At 39.4% G+C, this 25,675-nt stretch overlaps 1 protein-coding gene across 2 annotated transcripts in view; it reads right to left on the bottom strand.

Annotated features, from left to right (window-relative positions):
* The window catches only part of LOC107654618 (protein FAM222A-like), a 66,457-nt gene extending 47,629 nt beyond the window's left edge, over nt 1–18,828 (bottom strand). Inside the window, exons 1-2 of one of the 2 annotated variants that reach the window (XM_016441775.1) lie at nt 18,611–18,828; nt 17,850–17,872 (exon numbers count right to left, since the gene is read on the bottom strand). The gene's annotated coding sequence lies outside the window, so the exon portion shown is untranslated. Of the gene's footprint in view, nt 1–17,849 lie in introns of both variants that reach the window. The other variant, XM_016441774.1, reaches the window with a different exon arrangement.
* Nucleotides 18,829–25,675: the final 6,847 nt, after the last annotated feature.

Raw genomic sequence — 25,675 nt, 5'->3', positions numbered from 1 at the left:
AGCTTTGAATGCACTTTTATGATCCAGACTCAGAGGAGACAGGTTGTGTGGAGAGCACACAAGATCAGCGGCGGCTGTGTTTGCTCGGACATAATGGACAGTAAACACTGCCGGCGGAGATGATACGGTTACTGACAGAGAGAGCATCATCAAAACAAACAGCACTTTTTATCAGCAAGCTGGGAAACTTCACAAATATTTAGACTGATAAATTGTTTGGCTAAACTAAACGGAAGAACATGATATCTAGGGGTGTAAGAAAATATCGATACAAGTGAGTATCGCAATATTTTGTTTGGCGATACTGTATCGATTCTCAAAAACGGAACATCAATATTTAAAAAAAATAAAAATAAAAATCATACAAGATTAATGGCAGTTGTTTCGTTTTGAGTTCATATCCCGACCGCTAGAGAGCAGTCTTCATCTCTGAACTTGGACAGTGACAGGAAATACTAGCATTAGGGCACGCCACTAATGTTAGCGTTAATATAGTTCGCTGTTGGTGTACAAAGCTGAAGTGTGGCGTCATTTGGGCTTTTGTGGTAACGTCTGCCCTGGGACCTCGGCGCAGGCGCCACCTCGGTTCCACCGCTTGCCGCATCCCGCGTGAAGAGCTTTCGCACGGGGTGCGGTGGGCAGTAGGGTCGGCTGCAGCTTTCTCTCGTGTTGGGGGCGTTTTGTGCAGTTGGGGTGGTGCTCACGTCGCGGTCTCGGCGATTCCACGTATTTCATGTATTTTCCATGTATTTATAAATACAAACTGAAAAACCTGTGAAATCCAAGTTGAAAGGTTCCGAGAATGTTTAACATCTGTATTTATTTTATTGTTTTACAATTGTTTTGTTTTCTTTAGGAATCCTGCAACCACTTTATTTTTCATTGATATTAAGCAGATGTAATTTTTTTGTTCAGATCAAAATGTTATTGTATGTTACAATTGTAAACTTAAACTGTGAACCTTTAAAGCAGGGTCTAAAAATATATATGGTCTTTTTTTATAAAATACATTTTAAACATATACATTTAACTAAAGAACCCTGCAAGCACTTTAATTTCCCCCCTTTACATACTGCACAAAAAAGTGGTTAAATAACACTGAATGTTACAGGGACTGATTATTGCAAATGCAGATCCCACTGTATTCTGGTTATATAATTTTTATTTGTTTAGGCCTATAGATTTTTTGCTGAGGTTTGAGGTGGTGTGTTTTTAATGACAGCTTTCCTAAAAATATATTCTATTACTAAAATAAGAAATATCCCAATATATCGCCTTGCTTACAGTATCGCAACATATGGTATCGCAACCCCTGTATCGTGATACGTATCGTATCGCCAGATTCTTGCCAAAACACAGCCCTAATGATATCGTGACAAAAAGAAAAGCCTTTTAAGCTCTTTTAAAGGGATAGTTCACTCAAAAATGAAAATTCTGTCATTACTCTCATACCCTTTTCACATCCTTAAGAAGATATTTTGAGAAATATCTCAGTGTTTTTTGTCAATACAATGGAATCTGTGGTTACTTACTGAGACTGTTTTGGTTACCAATATACTTTGTAACCAAGTACTTTTTTGTGTTCCACTGAAGAAATTACAGAATTTTTTGGGATAGGTAAAGTATCCCTTTAAACAATAAAAATGCTGGGATTTCCACAACAATGAATTTCTATGACTTTTGCAGCTGTTCATGATTACTGGGTACAAATTTTAAAAAAATCATTCTAACAAAGATTGTGTTTAAAAAAAGAAGCTATTTTTAGCTAATAAAATGTCAAATAAATTTACAGCATAACTAAAATAATTATTATTCACTTAAGAAAAAGTTTGGAAAACTTTTGTTCCCCAAAAAGAAAAATGTTGCAGATAAAACACAGGAATATTAATAGATTTAAAATAAATAAATAAATAAAATAAGATACAAAAAAGTCCTGCCCAATCCTATATTATATATTTTGACTAGGAAATACATCACATTAAGGAAGCTAAATTAGTTTTGATATTGTGTCATGTTGTCTTACACATTTTATATACCATATAAAAAGCTCACTTAGCAGTAGATGTTCAGGAAGATTTAACTTTTCCTCTCTCAAATGCCGACTGACAGTGAATCTGGGGTAAGCAATGGATACTTACGGAGTAGTAAGTTCTGCACCAACTTATCTGCCTTGGTTGGGAGTCCTGCAAGGCAAAAAAAAAAATTTCTGGAGAGGAAATTCAATGGAGTTTCATCCCTGAGCGGTCCCCGGGAGAAACCCCTATCGAGTAGCACTATTCTGTGCTCCACTGCGCCCAGCCAACCCTGTCTGGAGCTCTCAGCCCGCTGGATCGAGTTTCCCCAGGTGGGGACCCGAACACCTCATCCTAATTGGGAGAAGGGGGCTGAGGGTATGAGAGGGCATCAGCACGAAACAGAGCGAATCTATATAAGGGAGAAACCGTAAGTTCCTGAAAACCGATTACCATTTTGTCTTTGAATAAGACACCTGACCTCTTGTTACTCTCCAGGGGGATTGTACTTTCAATCAGTGTTCCATGAGTCACTTTGAATTAAAAGTGTATGCTAAATGACAAATAAGCAATTAAAAGAAGCACATTTCAACTAATATTAATCACACCATAAAAATGCTGTTTAGAGGATCTGAGCCGTTTTCCTCAACTCACTAGTTTTATACTTTTTAATTCCTCCTACAAGGCTACAAGTCTTTTCGGCAGAACTGCCTCCTGGTTTTGTGATAAAATGAGTCTGTGGCCTTGCTTTAAAAGCCCACATGAAAGGTTAGCATTGATTTCTCCACTGTCTGCTGTTTGACCCGGAAAAAAAAAAGAACAAAAGAAAATTCTCTACATAATTAGCAGTGTTTGCAAAAGCAAGTGTCACTTTTACTATCCCTCATACTTGTGGTTAGGGGTTTGCTCAAACCACTACTAAACCAAGTGTTATGGACATGAATTATACCACAAATCATGTGACTTGAGGAGAGACGTGTTGTTACTTCAGTAAACGATTACACTTATGATTTTCACCTGGTGGATGATTAAACAGATGGAAAAATTTCATAGGCCTACACTGAAGGAGGGATCGGTATGGAAGCCTGTTTCCACCACTGAATAAAAAATTAAAAAGGTAGGCCTAATTGTGAGTATTTATCTTACAATTCTGACTTTTTTATTCAGGTAAGAAATACTACAGAAGTTAAGGTAATCAAGTGTAAAGTAACACATCCAGTGTTATTTTAGGACATAATTTTGTATGTATTTGAATGTTTTAGCGCAGTTAGCCACTCATTTTGTATTTGTCAATTGTGAGTTTGTGTCTATAGACGTAAACTCGCAATTGCAAGAAAAAAAAAGTCAGAATTGTGAGATGAAGTCACAATTACCTTTTTTAATTTTTATATTCAGTGGTAGAAACAGGCTTAAATAGATCAGATTTCAGAGATTTGGGGTGTACAACTACTCAAAACACCCTAGAAACCATCCAAAACACATTAGCAACTGCGTACGGCATAAAAAATAAAAACCCTAAAAACTAATCGCAGGAAGTATTACAGACAAACATAAAAATCGAGCTTACTTATTCCTTTGCCCCACAGGACACACAGGATGTTAACTTTTGTAAGCAGCATGTTTGTTCTAATGTGCCTGTTTTTTTCCACTGCTGTTTTGCCCTTGAGCGAGGCAATGAACTCACATGATTCGCTCCAAGGGCGCCTAAACACAGCGATTCTGCATCTCCTGGCCTAAGCCCATGACCTCAGCGCAACAACCTTTTCGAAAGAGCGGAGACCACCCAGTGACCTTCCTCTACTAAAATAAAGGTTAAAGCTAATCACATGGACTTTTTCGACAAGAAAAACACACCCCCGTGACACAGAACGGGCCAATGGGCTAGACGAGAACGAACGAGCAGAGGGCCGGAGGGTTATCAGGTAAAACCGGGCAGCCCGATTTCACAATCACCTCACCATCTGCATGTTGCTCGTCTATCACTCGCTCTCTGATAGATTGGATTTCTAATATTGTGTGCATTCAGAAAGCTTCGGTTTCTCCTTCACAAAGAGAACAAGTCCGTTATGTTCCCCCCATTCGCTCTTTTTCAGAGTGGTCTCCACAGAGCGCTCTCAGATTCCAGAACACAATGCTGCTCAGGTCTGGCTCGGATTTAAAAGATTAATAGCCCTGTGTCGTGACAGAAATGCAATCGTCTGAGTTTTCTGTGACAGCAGGGAGGGGGACGTGCAAAAACAAAAAAAAAGACGAGTGTGAAACCGAAAGAGAGAAACTATTGTCCGTGGTCACAAACGCAGCTGATGAGGACTGATTGCTATCGCAACTCTCTCAAGTTTGCCTGTCAATCAAAGCCGACAACATCAATGGGACGAATTTGAATGATAAAACGAAAAGTCACAAGCGGCAGCATTTCGCTTGTCATCGGGGTTAGCGAACGTGTCAACGTGAAGAGAAGGGGAGGGGAGAAGTTTGCGCAGAATTCAGGTTTTGCCGCGAAGATGCCGTCTCTGCCCTTCAATCATAAAACAAAGCTTTACCACCGAGCGTCTGCTTAACAATCCCCGTTTCAATACCCAGCACAAGTCTGTCACTCGCACGCGAGAGAGAGAACAGAATGGGCCTGGCGCTTCAAGACACGTCGTAAGTGACACTCAATGGGAGAGTTTCATGGCTCGTCTCTGCTCCATCAGCGCGGATCAATCAAGCCTTCCCCAAGAACCAGCAGCTGTCACCTCGTAGGAAACATCAATCAGATGTCATTCAAAAATAAAGACGGTAATTAATTTGAGAGAAAAAAAAAAACTAAATGTACGAGACTTAGTAGATCCACACGGGACCAATCAAAAATATACTTTAAGCATACGATCGCAACCATATGTCACGAGAAATTCAATTCGCTCCGTCAAGAACTTAGAGGCTTCGAAGATCAAAAGCTCTTCAGAAACATCACTGGTCCAACATCTAGAGGAATTGATGTAAAAGTGTATGATAAATGTTTGATGTGCAGTGGATTTGAACCTAGAGACGGGGCCAAAGAAAGTGGGAAAGCGAGAAAGTAACTTTTTTCGACAGCTGTTCTCACTACAGTCTCTTCCCAGGAGAAATTCTCCTCCGCTCCACCGCTTGGTCTTCCATTCGGGCCGAAGACCTGAAAGCCCTTCTTTTCACATCAGAAAACTGACTGCTTCGATGCGGATCCTTTCAGCCTGACTCTCCCATCTACTACCACCATGACTGGAAGGACGAGGGGAAAAGAGGGTGACAAGATGAGCGAGAGAGGGAGGGAGAAGGAGAGTGAGATATCCCTGCAGGCTCTCGTCAGTTCCAGGCCATTAGCTCTCCCTCGCTGGGACTTTGTTTACAGGCGGACATAAATAGAATTCTCCTCCTTTATCTGAAGCGCCATCCTGTGCCACTGTTGAGGGATGGGACTTCAGAGTGGAGTCTCTCAGAGAAGCGGTCAAGTAAAAGGTGCTATGATTACCGTAAATTATTGTTTACTAACAAGGTGACAGCGCCAACTACTGGCCTGGCATACGTAATACAGCGTTTTTGGCCGTTTTCGTGGATATGTGTAAACACGAATCGTTTTAAAAATGTTGTCGTGTATACGTGAAACTTTTAAAAAATGCAAGGGAAAAACTTTTCCGTTTTTGACTACATCGTTGTCGTGTAAACGTAGCCTAACTTTAGGTGGAAACAAACTATGAACAAAAATGGGTTAAAAAAAAAAAGACATCTTAGGAGAACTTAAAATGAGAAACCTAAGCATTTTATTTATTGGTTCATTAAAACGTTTTTTTTTTTTTTTTATGGAAATGGTTAAATATTATTGATTCATCACTCAGATTACATATTTTTTGAGTAGTGAAAAATATTTTGTTGAATAAAAAAAAACATGACACTAAAAACACTTCAATTCAGTGAACAGGTTAAAAAAAAACTATTGATTCGCTACATAAAAGTAATTGTTTTTTTTAGTAGTACTGAATATTTTCTTCAATACTGCTATTGATTACTATGTTTTTAAATGAGTTATAGATAGTCAAATGTATTTTTCATGGACCGAAAATGCCTTTAACATCATTTGCTCAATATGAAAAGGTTAAAAAAAAACTTTTTAATTTAATTTCAGTTCAAATATGGTTTGTTTTTTTTGTTTTTACAATGCTTTCAAATAAGTTTTATAGATTGCGTCTATAAAATTTTATTTAGCCTATAGCCCTAATATGTCACTCATTTAATAGTTTCAGTTTGACAAAATCATTAAAAAGATCCGTTTAAAAAAAACAAAAAAAAACAATTTGTTTGGCAATCATACACCACTACTTAAAGTAAACCAAAAAAAAAAAAAAACCTGTGGATCGCCCCACAGTTTTCAAACCACTTTCTATTAAATTCACTCTGAAAATGATATAAGCTGACAGCATTACTTGGAAATCGGGATTAAACATGAAAAATCATACAGAGAAAAAATAAAAATTAGGAACCATCTGCTGCTCACATCTCTGCACATTATTGGTAAACAGGCACAGAGGGAGTGTGTGTGTGCACGCATTTTTGGTATAAAAGCACAGAGCAATGCTCCAACACACTCTCATATTCCTCCGAGAGAGACAGACACACACGCAGACAGACTACTTCAGCTACACTTCCACAGTTACTGCCATGAGCACAATCTGATTGGCTGCGACAAGCTGACAGCTGGACAGATGTTCCAGAGGAGGCACACATGGGAGGTTAGAACGTGTGCGCTGTTTTCAGCATGTCTGCATTCTGACTCCATGAACAGGAGAGCTGTCACAGCCGGTCTCACAGACGGATCCCATGGAATCGGCGCAGAGCCGCTTGAGCGAGGGACAGGATGAGGAGAAAGAACTACCGCTGATTACAGAACCGGCTTTCTGACAAGATGCGCATTAAATATCGCATGAGATTTATCGTGCAGCCCTATCTAGAACACATCCAAAATCACACCGTCGTCTGCAATTTCATACAGTAGTCATGCTGATTGTAATGTGAAATGCAAATCAAATGAGATGATGGCTTACTTTAAAACCAGGCCTGCATTTACATCTAATATGTTTCTTGATGGAACTAACAGAAATGTCGGAAATTAACTGTGAACCATCAAAGAGTTCAGAATGACATTTATCAATAATTAAGCCAGATCCTCTAACCATTATCTATCAGTATAACAAATAACTTGTGTACATTCAAACCCTTGTAAACACCAGACAGATAACAGACCAGCAAATGTGCCCAACGCAACAAAGTAAACCATTACCAGTTCAAAGTTCTGCAAGTGTGTTTTTAAGACTAACTAGACAAATGCTAGACCAAGCTAAACCCAGAATGAGCCTAAGCAAACATAATAAAGAAAATGTATATTAAAAAAAAATTACAAATGAACATTTCCATCAGTAGGCCACTGAAAAAATCTGCTTATTTGAGATGGTTCAAACTGCAATTAAGGTGTTTCCAAGCCTAAAAGAAATCAAAACAGAAATGTCAAATTAAAAGCAAGAGATCCTTGATTTTAAACCAGAGTCTAATTTGGGCTTTAAGGCTCTCGGGAAGCTCCAAATTAATTTTCATCCAAACCTGGAGAAGCAAGAGGAAAGTCTTCAAAGCTGGAGAGATAATTGGCTGCACACAAATTATGCCTGAAACTCGGCGCAAGCAAAAAGAACATCAATGACTTTCGCTAAGAAAAGGCAGCGTGTAAATTGGGGTCAGGCTCAAGAAGCACACACGCACGCGCAGTCACGCATACAGTGGAGGTTGCAAATGTGGGATTTTATAAACAATAAAAACTCTTTTGAAAGCCTCTCTTGTCTACCTTCTCAGCAAGTGAGCTCTGGAGTTAAAACACTCGGCTTTGGGCCAACCGGATCTGCCAAACCTCTCATCTCCCTTAAGCGACGCAGGCAATTCATTAGTCCGTGGAGGGTCAGCAGTTCCACCAACTCAATCAAAATGTTAATAAAACCACAAAATGTCCACAAAAAAAGAGTCCACAAAATGAACACAAGAAATGAGCCAATGAGGGCAGTATCGTGATGTCCTCATCACCCTGCAGCAGTTGTCATATCAAAGGCCAAAGTTCCCTGGGAAGACGTCGTCTGGGGTTTTTAAGAGTAAGCATTAACTCATCAACAAGGCAGATAATGCAAAAGCATTTTGAAAAGATAGCCACGTATGCATCTTAAACATACAAACTAGACAAATCAATTGTTTTGGAACCTGTTTGAAATGAAGCAATTAAATTAAATGACATGGCATGCTAAAATGAATGATTCCCCAATGCTTTTCTTCAAATAGGGACTGGAAAAGAAACAATGACTTGAATCCTTTTGGAATCTTTATTGAACCAACAGCTAAAATGCCTCAGCCTTTTTTCATAATTTTGGGAGGCTTGTTAATTATTAGTAAAAAGTGGCAAGAGCCCAAAAAAAAAAAAAGCAAAACTGAATGGACGGTAGAGGGTAACTGCACATGATGATGGCCGAAATCAGGCCTGTAGCACATGCGTCACATCTCAAACCAACCCAAACTCATTTTTGATTAGATTCGGAGCAAACGGGCAGTCCACGAATGCCTGGCTTCTCATATGCCTGACCGATGAAAGAGCCATTAGGCAGGTTTCAAAGGATGAGAGCGGATTCATAATTATACATGACATCTTTGAGAGATAAAAGTGATTACTACAGATAGGTTAACACAATAAAGCTGCCTATGCCCGGCTCACTCGAGGGAGGAAAGCAATTCCAGCAGCAGGCAGGAGGTAATAAAGCAGAGGTTTGGGTGTGTGTGCGTGCATGTGTGTGTGTCCATCCAGTCTTCATCCTGGGCTCCCGTGCTTGAGCAGAGGAAGGCATGCAGAAAAGTAGACGCCCGAGGGCCTAATATCACTGTTGGTTTAGAACCTTTTGACAAGAGCAATAACACTGGCCAAGAATGGCAGAAACCCCAGCCTACAGCGGAGGAGCGCTGTACAGAAATAATGGCGTTACATTAGAGCCGTGTGCTTGCTTTGCTGTTCGCCACAGTCTCCGAACAATAACATTAACATCGGGGAAAAGCCCTATGCAATGGCTTTTTCAATCACGAACCTATCGAAGGAGAGAGTTACTGTATTCCGACCCATCAACAATTAAACATCTACGCCTGGCAATGTGCGATACAAATCTCCAGAGTTTTTAGTATAACGCTCTGCATTCCCAGCACACAGTGTGAAGTTTGGCAGCGGGGGTGTGGGATTGCTAATCGCACACGGCTGAGGCCGGAGGCATTGTTTCCTGCAGTCGGTGGAAATTTCATTACCTCTCGACAACACTACAAGTTGACTAACTGCCTTTATGAAACGCACGGCATGTACGATATAGATTGCGTGTGTTTCAAGAGATTCAGGGCCGTCTAAGTCACCGCCAATGACACTTTGTTCATTGTCACTAGCCTGATTTACGCAACCAGCTTTGAATGCAAACAGAACCAACTTTTGTCTTTGCGGTCACGGTTAAGAGTGTAATTAAATGTGTTAAACTTTCAACCACACCGCATGACAAAACCCATTTTCCCTGGCTGTAAACTAAACAGGATTTGTAAACAGGTCACAGTCTAAGGCTCTCACTACATTTTAATAGCCTTAATACGTTGGAACAGAAACGCAAGCACACAATTTTTTTCCCCCACTTTAAAGGCTGCCCACCACAACGTTAATAAATAAGACTCAGAAGCACAGTGGGAGTATGATACTAGTCACCCCCTCTGCCAGACAACCTCGCTCGTAAATAGAAGCGAAAATACGTCTACTGTATTCATCGTACCTCCACGAAATAATTCAACAGCTGACTTTTCACAGCCCATTTGCTGTGTATGTGTCTCTTTCAATAGCACTAAATACAGAGGATAAAGGCATACTATTGGAAAGGCGACCGACAGACAGACGGATGATTGAGCTTTGACTTCCAGCGCAGCCTGTCTTACCCTCCTGGGGGATTAGGAGAACTTTCCACTCTGTGAGAACATCAGGCACTCTGTTTTGTGCTGCAGTAAGCCCATATCTCATGCATGTGTCATGTCCTATCAGTGAGCTCCATATGTTCAAACAATAACACCGTTCTGTATAATAACAGGGCTGACATAGTTTAAGGGTCAACAGGAGAGTTGCAATGATCCAAGATAAGCTATGGATTTCAAGTCGTGAGAGATGTAACACTTGTGTGAGACCAGGCTGCAAATAATAAAAAGCAGGAAACACAAACAGGCCTTAAAGGAATGATTCAAGCTAAAATCCTGGTGTCATTTATTCACCCTCATGTTGTTCCAAACTGAATGAGTTACCTGGAATACAAAATAAAATATTTTGAAGAATGTGAAGAAAAGAAAGCATAGCAAGGCTGTCAAGTTTCAAAAAGGGCAGAAAGGCACCAAAAAATGGTTTATACAACTAATGCTTCATATTTCAAGTCAATTGAATTGACAATGCTTCTAAAAAATATCTGAATTTAAACTGAATGTGAATTAAGGTAGCAAACAGGATGCAAAATTGCAACTCAGATTTAATTTGAATGTTTTGAATCAAATTAAAAATGATCATCTTTATCTAGAAATTTTGTCAAGACTTTTGAATGCTGGACTAACGTTTTTTGAAAAATATAAAAAAAAATATATATATATTTTTAAAGTCACATTCATAAATTTGTAAAGTTCATGGGCTTATGGGTGGAGAGAACAGCACATAGATGTATGCTTACTTGCATGCAAAAGCGCAACAAACGTTTCTTAAAACATACTTTTAACATATTTGGAACAACATGAGAGTGAGTAAATTGAGATTTTTTGGGGGGTGAACTATCTCTTTAAGTAATGGTGAAAAATATAGTCTAAACACCGCAGCTTTGGATTGCAACGCTGGTTTCATTACAGCATGTCACAATGATGAAATGAACCATGGGAGGGTCTGGGAGTCAGGATATTGCCCAAATCGTTCGCAAAAATGGGGTAAAGAACAAAGATATCTGCAATGGCATATAACAGAGCTGCACTGAAAGCATTTCGCTGAATTATGCTGGCAGAGAAACAATAGTGAAGGGAGTACAAAGTCACTAACTGAAAACACGAAGCCGTAACTCATGGAAATTGAACTGCTCCCTTTACAAGGAGGAACAGGATGCACTATGAATTCTCCAGAAAAGTTCTTTAAAAAACACACTCCCGTAATTCTCAACGAGTGATGCCTGGGCAAACTTTTCCGTCCTTCAGGAGCAGCGTGCAGGGCCGCTTTCCCAGCATCCCCCACTGTCACCAGCAGGAAATCAATCTGCCCAGGAGGCCGATTACACAGCCATTTGCTTTTTAGGAAGAACAATTTGCCCTTCAAAAGGGCGCTCTTTGAATATGATTCCTGCTCGCTAGTGCGATTAGCTATGAAGCAGAGAGGATGTGAAGTTGAACACACACTATTCAATCTGCCGTTTTACTCTGCACTCAAAGCCATGAAATGACAAACATGTCCACAGGTATCTCTTTCAGCCTAAAGGGGGGAAAAAACAGTCCCTTCAAATGCTCAAAAGGAGTTTAATTGCACTTTCAAGCGTTTCACTGTTGCTCTATCTTCAACAGCACATAAAAACGAGGATTTTTTTCAACAGGCCAAACTATCCAAACCAATTTGCTAATTACAAAGCATCGGGAACTACGGAGAAGGCAAAGCTCTTCAACAGGCTGTGAAATCATCATCTCCTAGAAGCTGCAGAGACGCCAGAGTTGGAAAGACCCCGGAACGGCTAAATCAACAAGCTGCAGCCCGGCATCTCATCTGGATGAGGATAAAGCTGCTGAAATGGAAACCACAGCATAGCAAAGGTCAAGTAAACAACAACAACACACGTTATCCTGAAATTCCATTTATAGCGGCGCATCTTGACACCATTTCCATGCTTGGATTTTCTTCCAACACTTTTAATCAATATCACCTACGAAAGCAACGAGGGCTGAGCCTTTTATGTAGCGACAGGGGAGAAAGGAATGCCATAAAGGAGAAAATCAAACAGCCTCCACCGCAGGTGTTGCGCGTTAACAGTTGTTGGGAACATTAGCATTGTACGAGCAGCTCGGGGAACGGAGTGGGGGAGAGAGGATAGGACTTGTGGATTACCAGGGGCACAGATATAATAGCTCTTCCAGAACAATGGCACCTCCTTAACACTCAATACTCGCAGGAGGAGCTCAGTAGGAGAGCAGCGAGACAGGAGCATTCACAATCCATTCACCGCACTTTCACAACTAACAAAGACATTTTCTTTTGACACTCTTTTCTATTCTATATTTCTCAGCAGCCACGGTAAATTGGTCTATTCATTTTTCAAAGTACCAGTGATTTTAAAAAATGCACAAGATGAAGGAGACCCATTCTGCTGGTGAAGGTAAAAGCAGCTAGTAAGTTTAGACACTTTTTTGTGTTCTACTGTGGACATAAGGGCTTTCATTTTGAACAATACCATGTGTGACAGCTGAATCTGGGACAAGGTCCATATCAGGTCCTGCCTCGCCCCACACCCACCCTAACTTGTGTTAAAATTCAACTGAACCTCAAAAAACGACAAACATAGTGTTTGGATGGCAATGGCCTCTTGATCATTATCAGAAAAGGGAATTAAACAACACACAAATCCCATAAACAAACCCAATATACTAAACATGGGCATGTTTCCTTCATACATGAACTTAGTATCGTCCTATCAAAAGGCAAACTAGCATATGAGAACAAGGCCGTGACCTAAGCCTTGAGAGATAGTGAGATGTTTGTACCTAATGACCCACTGTTTGGACGCTCCAGAGAGATAAGTTCAAGGACCATGTCCTGCCCCATCCATCCAACTAACTGCCTCACCAAGCCCACAGGGGGAAAAAAGGGAAAGTGGGTAAAGCGAAAGATGCGTTTCTGTAAAAGCTTATTTATAGATACAGAAAGGCTACTCTCTGTTATCGATTTCCAGAAAGAAAGGTTTGATCATACGACCAGGGAACTACTAGGACTATACCAGCTGAGACAATACCTAAAAACAGATTAATATATAAAGCAGGAAATTAAAGTTTTACTAATATAACGATATTCATGAGCGAAAACCTCGCTCTCACTGGTTTTAATAAGAAAGTGGTTGAGTGATTTCACCCCATGGCCATCAATCAATCAATCTACACAGTTATCTCTATATTCAAATGAACAGCGCACGCTTCTTTAATAATATCTAATAATATATATCTAATATCCTAGCGAAATTAAACTATCCATCAACATCTGCCGCAGAGGCAGAAACGGTGAGATGGGTACGAGTTCAACTTCATACCTCTGTAAATTCGCTCTTGATTTAATCTCATTAAGATCTTTCCCATTCAATACAGTCGGCAGAGGTTGAATTGCACCCAAACAGCGTTTCTCCATCAAGAGAAACCTTTCTGCTGACGATGGTACAATAAACTGAGTTTCTTTTTGGATGGCTTTCAGGGCATGAAGTCCTTCCAAATCATCTTGACATCAGTTTTCTGTTGTCAAACTCTTCGTAATTACCTCGTGTGGAAAAAACAGCTACGGCTCACAAGGAAAAATGCAAGTTTGACTCTCAAAACTAATAATGGGTGCAAATGTGCCAACGTGATCGAGTTAGGGATGTTCATTTTAACCGGTTAACCGTTAACCGACCGTGAAGAATTTTGACCAATTAATACAATCAGTTAAACAGTTTAAAAAAGTCATTTATTTATTTGTAGTAATTTATCAAAATATTTAAAAAGGTTTGCTGCATTGTTGAAATACGCTATGCTTTTAAAAAAAATTGCTTTTTTTAGATGAAAAAAAAAAACGTAAGTCGCATTTTATTATTTCATTCAGAAATAGGCCTAATGCCGACACGAAATGTTTACAAACATTATAATAAACACTGTAAACATAGCTAGGCTATTTTAGTTCCCCTCACTCCACAACAAATCCTTTCAATTAACAGTATTTAGAAAAGAACAAGAATTAAAAATATAAGAAGCTATAGCTAAACGACAAGCCAAAACGAATTCATTTAGTCTAAAACGAAACCGAAACCAACGCTGCGTCTCTCATTCGACACAAAATCAAATGTTTCCGTATTCGCGATGTATTTGAATGCCAAAATATTATTTATTATGTAGCATACTTCACTCGTGTTCCAATATCCACGTAAAACAAAATGGTTTGCGTAACATCACGGCGGTACGGTGATAACGCTTAACGGCACAGATTGTACTACATATTTAAACTGAGCAGTGTGTTTTTTCCATATGTTTGACTGACTGTATTTTATTATGATAATGAACAGGCTGTATTGTCAAGGCAGTAATGCTTTAACTGTGTGCGTGCGTGCATGCGGCGCCGGCGCAATCACTTGAATTTTTTCCTTCTAACAGTGGAAGCAACTACTTCTGCTATGCGTGATGTGATATGATGGCCATGTGAATCCTCATGTTCTGTTGTTTGCTGCTTTTTGCACATGTAAAATGAATCCCCAGGAAACAAATGTTAGTATTTTTTAACGGGTCACAGACACGTATCCTTTCTAATTTAATTAAATTCAAATTTAAAATAATCTTGTCGGTTAATGGTTAATAATCGGTTAACGAGCGTCGGTTAGGAAAAATAACCGAAATGAACATCCCTAGATAGAGTCAGATGTGGAAAAAGTCAACAAAAACGAAAAAGTGACAAAAAGGAAAAATGAAATAAGCTATGAAAAATGAGAAACAATGCTAAGGCCATTCAGTGACCTAAATATTAGACCGTACCATATCACCACCAGCTATCTCCCCCTCTCCCCCACGCACGCTTGGCTCAGTTGAGATTAGCATTATGCTGGAAGCTCTATTTGTTTAGGTGAGATCGAGCCACAGAGCTAATACCGGGCCAATTTGCTCAGCGGGTCACGGATGTGCAGCAGGAGTAGGAAATGAGGCAACTCTGGCCCCCGGAGGTGAACCTTTCCACTCATACATCACTGAATGTTTTATTCAATAGAGTGGTGACCATGCTCCTTGACAGGTGCTGTCTCCACGGGTGGAGGGAGTCGCAGCCCTCAGAGTGAGGGACTCTGCTGGGGTAATGAGGCTGCCAGGCCCTGAGGAAGGCCACATGCTGGAGCCGAGCTAAGAGCCAGAGCCCTAAGCCTCTGGAGTGATGACTTGCAGAGTGGAACGTCCACCGTGGAGCAGGGGGCCAATCGCATTAGTCAGAGCAGCGGAGAAATGACGGGGGGCCTCGCGAGACTCAAATTGTGATGTATGGGGGGAGAATAAAACTCTCTTTCCTGACTGACAGACAATCAATATGCATGCTCGCGCTAGTCTAAATATAATGTTTTTTTTACCAGCTACTTATTTTGCTACGTTTAACTACTTGAGCTACTTTTAAGAATGAATTAATAATATGCCTAAGTTGAGGCTGTTTTGCATCAGATATTGATTGTTCAAGAACGATACAGCAACATCTAAAGATGTAGGATGCGTTCCAAACCCTGGTGCGCACCAAACAAGCGGACCGAGACCGCTAAAAAGGTGGGTCTCGGTCCGCTTCCAAACGAACTCTGGTGCAGTTCGAATGATATATGAACGCAACTCGGACCAAATACTTCTAAATGAACCAAAAACAGGAAGTAATGACAAGATGTGACGCTATGCGACATGATTTGACAACGCGGTGTAACCAACACAAAATGAGCGGAGGGCAAACGTGGAGCAACGATGAGGTAAAGTGCCTTTTATGAGCTCCTTGTGAGTTTGCAGCTAGTGAAAATAAAATTATATGTACACGCAAGAATGAGCGCGCTTAGTCCAGCAGACGGCATTAGGTGTGTTCGACTTAAAGCGGCGTTGATCAGACCGATCGGTTAATGGGTGCTTTGATATCATACACCCGCAGCGCCGCTTTAAGTCTAACGCACCTTTTGTTTGGGGTGTTCGGTGAGTTCCGTCACGATATATACGTCATTCAAGCCGACCAATCAGGTTGTGAACGTATCACTATGCCTTTAGATTCGTTGTCTTTAGGTTCGCTGTCAAAAATGCCAATGTGAACGCTAAGCAGACCAGGACCAAATGTATAATTTTCCTTTTTGGTCCGGACCAAATGAACCAAACTACAAGTGTGAACACACCCTTAAGGTGTGCCATAGGACCTTCCGGGTGGGCCAAGCTCATGATTAAGTTGGTCAAACCCACCCAGGGGCCTCCTGTGGAGCCGGCCCTGAGGGGAAAGTTTGTTAACGCTCTTAAAAATAAAGGTTCTTTATTAACATCAACAGTGCCATGAAGAACCTTTATCATCCATGGAAGCTTTATAGTGGAAAATATTACAAAAATGATTCTTTTAAGAACTGTTCACAGAAAAGTTCTATGAGGAACCCATAATGGTTCTTCTACTGCACCTCTACAAAAAACCCTTATGGAACTTTTATTTTTAAGAGTTTAACTATCCTTTTTAATCTCTGAAAGACTGTAGATATCGCGGGTTAAAGTCTCTGGAAATAAATTAAAAACCACAACATTTGTTCGGGCCAACTAACCTGCCTTAACGGCTAAATAAAACCCAGGCTGAACTTTAGCCAGTATTCAAGCATTCACTGATTAGATTTCATAGAGATAGCACATGCAAAACATCAGTTCTTGGAAACTGCAAACAGTGCATGGAGAAAGAACAGCTGACATCTGAGTGCTGGGATAATAGTTTCACATGAAAAGCCTGCTGACGACCAAGCCCACCGTCCAAACGGGCCTTGAACACACAAAGCATTTAATCAATCAAACCTTTCACATCTTGCCATGAGCCACTCGTAAAACTACTTTGCTGAAGCTTTTACCCAAAACATCTTACTTTTCATATATAGGGTCAGTCCTCCTGAGGCAACCTGGGGTTAAGTGCCTTGCTCAAGGACACAACTGAGATAACCAGCCCAGTAGAGCTCCAGCCGCACTGCTATTTAAATTCAGTAGTTAGCGATTATTAAGTCATAAAGGAAATCATTGACACACAGTCTGTGCTGAAACTAAGACGAGGAGCAGCTGGCAAAGAGTTTCGCACCTTTATATTCAGATTATCTCGCCTGCCATCGAGTTGTAACCAGATTTTATGCTTTGAGAGCATTCATCCTGTCAGCGCACTCTTTAAACACCCCGGGTGCACATCAAAGCGCGTCCTGGGGCCATTCAGCGCCCGACACCTCCATTTACTGCACTTCCTTTATTTCTTACAGGTAAAACCGTGAAACAAAGGTTGTATGTTCTGTCAGGGACCCAAAAAGACGCCACCCGATACCACTTAACGATATTTTATGGCGACAGAAGCGAAGCTTTATTCAAATGAAGCTAATCATTGCTATAAATCACCATCCAGGCAAAGGCGATTCTGTTACCTTTCATTTTGCATAATTGGGATTTTACTACAGCATACACTTCTTTCATAATATAACGCTCAAAGTGCGCGCAACAATGTAGCTACATTACCATAACAAAAGAATCACTATGATAACCACAGTAGCTAGTAACTTTGGTTATTGTTTCCGTGATAAAACTGTGGTAACCTGCTATGAACCATAGCTGTTATTTAAGGCCAATACAATATTTTATAACTATACATTTCAAAAGAACATTATTTTTCTTTTAATCTACTGTATTGTAGCCTACTACGTCTCGAGGAGCGTTAAATTATGATGCATACATAAAACCTGCTTAATTATTGGAAAAACAAGCATGTATATTTTTATTAAAAGATCAATTAAGGCTGAAATAATGAATAGGGGAGAATTTATTTACCATAAATCGCTCTGTGGTGCTGACTAGAGTTCCATGCAGGTTGGCGATAACAGGAAAGGACAAGAACAGACGAGGGGGAAATGATGAGAGAGAGAAAAAAATCAATATCTCATTCTGTCCTTAGATGAAATGGCAAAAAATGTATAATCCCTGGTATATTCAGTTGAATTATTATAAGTTGATTTCCTTTTATTTGCGTTCTTCACACGCGTAAAAAAGAAGAAGAAGAAAGAAGTCATCCAAAACAGCTTCTTCTGCAGGATCGTTGATCCTTTTAAGATCTCTTCTTTTTTTTAATGAACCCGATCTGTTTTTCGTTAAATAGGAGACGGAGGATCAAAGTGAGGAGCTGTTTCCAAAAAATGCCGTTTTTCAATTGCGCTCCGTTAACTGCGTTTTGAACTAACGTTACCGTAAAAGATTCCGTCGTCGGTCAGAATTTTTACGCGTTTACTTACTGGAATAATCTCCGAGTAAGGCTTAGTAGGAAATTGCAAACTCCAGTAAAAACGACAGCTTATTCTGCTGACACGAATCCGATAGATAGATAAATAAGTGCTTTGCCAATTAAACAAACTGCGATTCGCAAATGTCCTTAAATCCGAAGAGCGAACAGACTTTGGCGTATACAATCAAGAGGAATGTTTTATCCTCGGCATATACTAGAAAGCCCTGGTTGTGTTTAAGGCAATATTCCTTTAACAGGAGAGCAGGTGCAGGAATTTAATATACGCCGTTTAATCCTCGAGAAGAGAAATCACCGTTCACTTCCAGCGGTTCTCTTCATCCCCAAACCTTCCGTCGCGATTTCAACTCCGCTGTCCGTTTAATTATTCCTCTGAAGGACTCCAAAGGTTGCAGCTCTTGTTCATGGTAATATCAAGCTAGAATGAATCAACTTAAATCAGTAAATTGTCTGTATTCCGCGTCTCTGTGATACGCTCAGAGGTACCGCGCCTCACCCCTGCGCCGCGCAGCTGAGACTGACAAAAACCCGGAACGGTGCAGACTCTCGCGCCTCCAAAGACCGCCCACCAGCCAATCAGCGCACAGGGTTAATTTAAATATTCCCTCGGGTCGGCCAATCATGGGTAATTGAGGGCTGTTACCACGGTGACGCTGTCAGCGTCCAAACGTCATATTAGAAAGCACGTTTATTATGAACGCTCAGGGACTGGACGTTGATCTTGTGAAACTGTGGGGACGGCGTTAACAAAGGTTACAGGCCCCCGCAGCAGCCAATAACTAACAAATAAAAGATGAACTATTTATTGGCATATATATACACAGTGTTGGGAAGGTTACTTTGGAAATGTAATAGGTTACAGATTACAAGTTACCCTATCTTCAAGAATCGGCTAAAAACACATCTCTTCCATCTTTATTTGACCCTCTAACTCTAGCACTCTCTATTCTAATTCTATTCTTTACACACAAAAAAAAACTTGTCCCTTTTAGACTTGCACTCTATTAATTTACTGCTTGTTTTCTTTATATAAAAAAACTAACACTAGCTTTCCAAATCTTTTTGTATTCTATCTATTTGTTTTCTTTTTATTTAAAGTGATGTGACGTGGCCAAGTATGGTGACCCATACTAGGAATAAGTGCTCTGCATTTAACCCATCCTAAGTGCACACACACAGCAGTGAACACACACACACCGTGAACACACACCCGGAGCAGTGGGCAGCCATTTATGCTGCGGCGCCCGGGGAGCAGTTGGGGCTTCGGTGCCTTGCTCTTGCCTCTAACACTAACCTGCTCTATTCTTTTTCCATTCTATCTGTTTTCTTTTTATTTATTATATAAAAAAAAAAAACTTGCTACGTGTACTGCGTTAAGCTAACTGAGACTTGTTATAGCACTTGCATATCATTGCTCTTTTGTTAGTTTTGATTGCTTCCGTTGTCCTCATTTGTAAGTCGTTTTGGATAAAAGCATCTGCTAAATGACTAAATATAAATGTAATGTAATGTAAATCTAAAATGCAATAAGTAGTGTAACTATTTCAGTTACTTTATTAAAAAGTAGTGTAGCCTAACTGATTACATTTGATTACTTTTTTAAATTTCTACTGTTTTCAACTGTTAATCATTTTCAAACCTGTAAACCAGGCAGTGTTAAGCTTACAGTAGTAGGCCTACTCAAAACTGATTACTGTCAGACTTTCAAAATCCTTTATCTCTTGAATTAAGATCATAATAATTTAATTTTAAAGCACAGCCACCACAAAATTAGACTTACTTTGAAATCATTCTGAGGTTAAATATAGGTTTAAAACCATAACAAGAAATAGTTTAGCAGCTACACTCTTAATAATAAAGGTGCTTCAAAAGGTTCTTCACAGCAATGCCATAGAAGAACCCTTTTTGGTTCCAAAAAGAACCATTCAGTCAAAGGTTATTTAAAGAACCATTTCTTTCTTAACTTTTTATAATCTGAAGAATTATAATTTTTATAATCGCCACAAAGAACCTTTTGTCAAACAGGAAGGTTCTTCAGATGTTAAAGGTTCTTTATGGAACCATTTAGACAAAAAGGTTCTTCTATGGCATCGTGAAGCACCTTTATTTTTAAGAGTGTACTGATTTTGAAATTAAATATTCGCATAACTATGACAGGAAACACTGGCATCTAACAATGGCTTGGGAAAAAACAGTTCATCTTAAAAAACAAAGCATATAATACATAAACCCAAATAGGAAATAAAGCCATTATCGTATAAGCGTGTGTCCTATTCTGTGTCCCAAACTCCTGAAACATTGGTCTCTCATATAGAAAAGTCTCTGCAATTTATGAAAGAAATCAATTAAATCTGTATGTGGGTGTGTGTAAAAAATCAGACGTAACCCCCTTTGTAATCGTTAACATTTTCATAAGTAACTGTAATTTAACTAGGCCTACACATTTTTTCTCAATAACTGTAACTGATTACAATTACATTTATTTTGTAATTAAATTACATAATTTAGTAACTTGCCAACACTGTACATACAGAAGATCAACATCCTTGTAAATATCCTTAAACTCATAAACCTTCAACCCATTAAGGTTGTATTATTTTACTTGCTATGTCGTCGACCTTCCTTTTAATATTGTGAAGCTACTAAAAAAAGTAATCAAATCACATAATAATACGGTGATTGGTTGCAAGTTTGGTCATTAGCTGAGTTGAATATGATTTATGCAGTTTTCTGTAACTCTGTGACTTACACGCTTGCAGCCTTTTCTCAGTTTAAAATGCTGCTTTTCTGCCAGTGGGAAATTATCCAGTGTAATATGACATTTGACACATTTGTTTTGTCTCGCGCATACATAATTCATCGCTTCTATGCGCACTCATGCAGCCAGACTGCTCGCGTTCAATCTTTATTGCAAATTGCGTCCACTCTAATCAAACTTGAGCAAACATGTGCGGAATGTTAGTCGAGTCATCTGCTTATGAAATCAACAGATAAAATGCTCTCCCACACGCATGTCATAGATGGAGCTCAATTGATTACCGATGGATTGTCCTCAAAGAGATGAGATTGCATGGTAGGAAAGTGTGGGATTGAAAGACAACATTAGACACTGTTTAGTTTTAATCATACACACTAAAACTCAAAGAAGCTATTCTATTCTATTCTATTCTATTCTATTCCATAAAAGAGTAGACCATCTATCTCTTTCAAAGCAATTTAACCTCTTCTTAAGCTTCAGTAATTCTGACTGTTTGACATTGAAAACATCAGAGAAGGCTAGATCCTATAGGGTGATCTTATGGGGAGAAGCTGACGGCCTAAGGAAGAATTCTGACAGCAGACTGCAGCTCTGACTAATGCCTTCTCATGCCTTTCACATCTCAAATCAGCCCAGCAGACATCCATGTCAGGTCAGTGTGAAAATCTTTTAGTTTTGAATCAGTGAATAGTAATATTGATATGGGGGTTGCTAAAAGGCTGAGTTTTAACGAGAACATAACAAGAAAAGGGGTTTGTTTTCTTCAGTGAAACTTCACTCTTGAAAACAACCAAAATGCTTAAAAACGGTTTATTTTCTAGCCTTTACAAAAACTGATTGTTGTGTCAGTTAAAATGCTTGAATACACCGAATACACCCAAAGCTCATTGTTAGACAAATCATATGATTTGCAGTAATGGAGGATATTTGGGCTAGTTGTCAGAAGTTCATAAATGGGGAAAGTTGTTTCATATAGTAATTTAAAACAATTTATTGATTACTGATTATTGTTTGCCAAAAAATGGTTTGCTATTTTTGAACTGTACCATTTTCCATCTTTGTTGTTTCAAGTTTAGTGATTGTTTTGCTGTTTCAGTTTTGCTTAAAAAGCCTGTTTAAAGAAATAGTTCACCCAATAAATGAAAAATTTGCTGAAAATTTACTCTACTTTCAGGCCACCCAAAATGTAGATGACTTTGTTTCTTCATCAGAACAGATTTGGAGAAATGTAGCATTACATCACTTGCTCACCAATGGATCCTCTGCAGTGAATGGGTGCCGTCAGAATGAGATGAAACCATCACAACAATCTACAACATGACTCCAATACATCAATTAATGTCTAGTGAAGTGCAAAGCTGTGCTTTTGTAATAAGCAAATCTGTCATTAATATGTTTTTAACTTCAAATCGTTGCTTTAAAATATGAGTCTTCTATCCATAATATTGATTTCTCCAGTGAAAAAGTCATCTGGTCTGAAGAGAAATATGCACAGATCAGCAAGTGAGAACAGTCCAAAACAGTTCTAGGTGGATTTTGATGTGAGATGACAACAGGGGATAGACTTTTTTTACTGGAGGAAGCATTATTATGGATAAAGTTTTAAAGTTAAAACACTTTAATAATAGATTTGTTTCTTACAAACACAGCTTTTCACTTCACAAGACGTCAGTCGATAGACTGGGAGTCATGTGGATTACTAGTGGATTATTGTGATGTTTTTATCAGCTGTTTGGACTCTCATTCTGACGGCACCCATTCACTGCAGAGGATATATTGGTGAGCAAGTGATGTAATGCAGAATTTCTGCAAATCTGTTCCAGACGTCAGTCGATAGACTGGGAGTCATGTGGATTACTAGTGGATTTTCTGCAAATCTGTTCTGATGAAGAAAGAAGCTCATCTACATCTTGGATGGCCTGAGGGTGAGTACATTTTAGCAAATTTTCATTTTTGGTGAACTTTTCCTTTGTCAGGTTCTACTAAGACAACATGCCTCACTACTTGTCAATACGTGTTCAGTCTTTTTACTTTCCAAATTAAAGCCTAAAATGTGTTTTAACATCATTATTGATGAGGACTGTATGATCTTTGAATAATATTGATCTTTAAATGCAAGATATTTAAAGTGTACCTGACGTATACTTGCAATAGTTCCATTTTAGCACAATCAAATATACTTCAGTATATCTTTAGTTGGACTTCAGCACTACTTCCACACAATAAAAGTGCAAAAAGTACATCAGTTGTTCTACTTTAGCAGACTTTAAGTATACCAGTTTAGTATACCAATAATACAATTGCAGGGCATTTTTATTAAGTACATAAATATGTAAATGCATTTGTAGTATACTTAGCATGTTAGTGCTAAGTGTTTCACTAGGGAGTACAGAACTAAATTTATATTCAGTGCAGATTAAAAAGTGTGACAACTAGCCCTGGTCTCTTTTATTATCTATTATTTGTGGTTAAGGAAACTATCAGTGCATGTGTATGGGTGAAATAAACCTACAACTCTCTGTTCTCTGATTGATGAGATTTTACTATACAGGAAGGTTGTCTCAGTAAATAGCATTTATATGACTCACCAGCTTCTGAGATGCACAATGGCAAAATGTCCCATCTGTGATTTGGAAAAACTGCTCACTTGACATTTATGCTGCATTGAGGAATTAAATCTGAACTGAAGCAACCTTCTTTTACTCTCTTCCTTGATCTTTCCCTCCTCATCTTGTCCTCAGCCTTATGTTTCAGTTTGTTCGTTTGGCGAAGTAAGGCAGTTTAATTGAGCGAGGTTCGAGTCTTCACAAACTGCAAGGTAACAGAGAGAAATCAATGGAAACGGAGGCATGGGAAAAAGAGATAACATTGATTTATCTACCATCGATAGGGCTGGATCACTGAATTCCGCTGCCAGGTGAAGCGTGTGCTGTCTGCCAACAGGATCTGAAAAGGTGTCAGGTGGTCAGAGGACACAAACAGAATGAGGGAGTGAGAGAAAAAGAGAGAGGGAGGAAGAGAGACTGAGAGCGCGAGGGCAACGTGATGATGGAGAGCATGGAGGAGGGCAAGGGCAAATAGATATCAAGCTGAAAAAAAGAGCTGCTGATGTGATCTGATGAGATTGAGAAATAGGGAGTCGGGTTTAGGGTCACAGGTATCACACACACACACACACACACACACACACACACACTGCAGGTGGCTGATGCTGCTGTGTGGCCTCAGGCACAGCAGTAAAGGTCAAAGAGAGATGTATGTTTTCCATACAAGTCAGCAGCACAAGTGCTCTTAATTGTGGTGTTTTGTGAGCAATTGTTTATTTTGGCAAAAATTTGACTAGAAGTTATATTGACGGCATATACAGGCTGTTGTCAATAGAAACGACTCATTTAAAAATGATCCAAGATATCACTTTTCACTTCAATTCATGTGTTGAATCATAATACCAAGCATGTTGCAGAACAGTTTTAAAATGCATGGACATATAAATAAAATTAAGTAACACTGAATTAAATTCATTTAACTAATTTAATAACAAAAAGTTTAAAAAGTCTTGCAGTTTGAAGGTTTATAGGCCTTGCTGACAGACAGACGGACGGACGGACGGATAGATAGATAGATAGAAATGTAACTTCCTGTGCCATGTGACCAATTCATTTTAAACTTCAAGTAATAAATTGAAAGTGGGCCAATTCTACAACACTGATTTGCCCCGCCCACAGCAAATTCTGATTGGTCCAAAAATTAAAATAGCTGCACATTAAACACGTTACCATTGGGAGTAATTGTGGCATGTTGAGCAAACACTTTGCCTTCAGAGAGAATAGAAAAAAGACATGTCGCAAGAAATCAGGTTTAACACTGTGCCCTAACCAGACCTTAACCAGATGCAAACTGTTGACTAAATATCAAATATGTTCTAATGGGCTATTATTGTGCCACGTAGCATTTTTGCTTTCAGTGTGGACAGACAAATTACGTGTCACTGCAAACTTTGCACCTGGATAGGACACGGTGTGAGGCACCATTGTACTCTTTATCTCTCACTATTTAAATAATGCCAGTGTCACTTTATAATCTTTTAACATATTATTTTATCTTAATAACACCCTTTCATGAGAGAGGGAGATTGTGTTATACAGAGCTCTGGTTAAGTATGAGTGAAATTTTACAATAGGTAAAGTTTGCATTTGAGATGGAAAATGGAGATAGGGCGTTTTATTGGGACAATGACCATGTGCTCCCTGATAGTCTCTAAAACCGAAGAGCAGTACTGTGGAGGATTTTGGCTTTGTGTGAGTGTTAAACATTTGGGTGTGAAGGCCCACACTGGCTCCGGCAGGTCTGCTTACCTGAAGCATCTGTTAGAAGTCATTTACTCCCCCAGCTTTCCATTGCAGAACAAAGGGACAGGTGTGATCCAGGTAAGATAACAAAGGGTTACTGATGAGATAAGACCATCCTGTGAGGAAAGGTGAATTCAGCCTGGATGACCTGCGAATGCAAAGGGATATTCTGCCACTTGGGCTAAAAATAAAGCCGTTAAAATGTTTCTACTTTTAAAATGCAAAACAACTTCAAGTCACAGGCACTGCACGG

The sequence above is a fragment of the Sinocyclocheilus anshuiensis genome, unplaced genomic scaffold, assembly GCF_001515605.1.
Source record: "Sinocyclocheilus anshuiensis isolate Anshui unplaced genomic scaffold, SAMN03320099.WGS_v1.1 scaffold799, whole genome shotgun sequence".
Taxonomy (NCBI): domain Eukaryota; kingdom Metazoa; phylum Chordata; class Actinopteri; order Cypriniformes; family Cyprinidae; genus Sinocyclocheilus; species Sinocyclocheilus anshuiensis.
This window is presented reverse-complemented; position numbering and strand designations above follow the sequence as displayed.